Source organism: Chlamydotis macqueenii, chromosome 4, assembly GCF_036417535.1.
Source record: "Chlamydotis macqueenii isolate bChlMac1 chromosome 4, bChlMac1.mat, whole genome shotgun sequence".
In the NCBI taxonomy this organism is placed as follows: Eukaryota; Metazoa; Chordata; class Aves; order Otidiformes; family Otididae; genus Chlamydotis; species Chlamydotis macqueenii.
The window spans coordinates 34,484,718-34,486,304 of record NC_141559.1 but is presented as its reverse complement, the minus strand read 5'-3'; the positions used below and the strand labels follow the sequence as shown (position 1 = coordinate 34,486,304).

Here is a 1,587-nt window from a genome sequence, read left to right as displayed (position 1 = left end):
GCAGCGTCATCTCCACGCCTCGTTTGTCCACATCTGCGGCGCAGACTCCCCAGGCAGTCTCTGCGATCAGCCTGGCCCGGTGTGCGAAACTGTCGCCCGGGCCCCGTCCGTCTGAGAGGAAAGCAGGTCCTCAGGGTCACGGGCATGGCTGGAGAAGCCTGGGGCCACCAGCACGTGGGCGCAGAGCTGCAGACCTGGCACGTGCAAATTGTCCTGCTGGGTGGCGTCGCCCTCGGTCTGAAAAGCTGCACCTCGACAGCAGCGCAGCTCTCCGGCCGCGCTGTGCTGCTGGTGAAGGCGGCCTCTGCCTACTCCAGGCTCAGGTAGGACACTGAGCTGCCTTGCTGCACTGCAAAGGTCATCTCAGTGCAGATATTCATCTTGGAGGGGCTTGTCAGCTGGAACCCGCAGGAGTGGGAGGAGGGCAGCACCATGAGCTGGCAGTCGTGCGACTGAGGAAAAAGCAGCCAGGCTGATCTCACCAGCCCTTGGGCCCAGCAGGCGATCTTCTCCACGTCTAAGTAGGAGCACGTGCAGAGGGTACGCAGGAGGTACGAGCTCTGATCCATCGGCAGCTTGTCCTCGGGATGGTGGAGAAAGCACAAACTGTCCCCCAGCAGCTGCTCCCTCCAGCACATGCACTCCAGCCCCACACGCACGCTGCAGCGCCTTGCTGGCAGCTGCCCCGAGGTGGCCGGCTCCAGGCTGAAAGAGTGCCCGGGGGGTGGCCGCAGGAACACCAGCAGGCGCTAGGAGATGCTGTCCTCATGGATGCGCCAGGTTTCATAGCTGTCATCCATCCCAACGGCTGGCTGCATCTGCGGCATCAAAGTCCTCTTGGAAACCTCTTGGCTCATTCCAAGGAGGTCCCTGTTGCCCACCAGCTTCTTCAGCACCTTGCACGTCTCAGGCAGGCCCTGCACTGGCGATGCACAGCCCAAAGACTTGACACCACTGAGGTCTTCCTCGTCCTGCTCAACTTCGTCCTGCTCCTCCACCTCCTCGCTGCTGGAGCTGTCCTGCTCACTTCAGCTGACAGAGGCAAAGTTCACTTCCCTGGCCAGCCAGCAGATCTCAGCGAGCAGGACCATGGCTCCTGCCATGGTCAAAAGCGGCCAGTGCTGCAACACAGACCGGAGGAGCCAGTCTTCCCACGTGCAGTTGCTCTGCTCCATCTCCTCCAGCAGCTGAGTCATCTTCTCACGCAGATACTCCTCACGCTGCTGCATCTGCTGGGCCGTGGCCACATCTATCTGATGATGGTCCTTCAGCCCATGCTGGATGGCCAGCACAATCACAAGGAGGCCAAGTCCGGCAGCCATGGCCTGGAGGAGGCGGGAGAAAAAGGGGCTCGGCAGGGCTGGGTGGCAGGGAGCACGGGACCGGGGCAGTGGGGCAGGAGCTGCCTGGAGCTGGGGGCCCGTAGGAGAGGTGGGATGGAGCAAGGGCAGGGTTTGCAAGCACTGCAGGCTCTTCCCACACAGCGTTTGGGCACTGCTGGCAACAGGCTTGAAGGGGCCGCGGGCCCTGGCTGGAGCCAGCATGGGGCCCGTCCTGCCCAAGCCGCCCTGATGACCAGACCCTGGC

At 62.9% G+C, this 1,587-nt stretch overlaps 1 pseudogene; it reads right to left on the bottom strand.

The window, feature by feature from the left end:
• Positions 1-308: 308 nt before the first annotated feature.
• On the bottom strand, positions 309-1,322 carry LOC147600910 (inositol 1,4,5-trisphosphate receptor-interacting protein-like 1; annotated as a pseudogene).
• Positions 1,323-1,587: the final 265 nt, after the last annotated feature.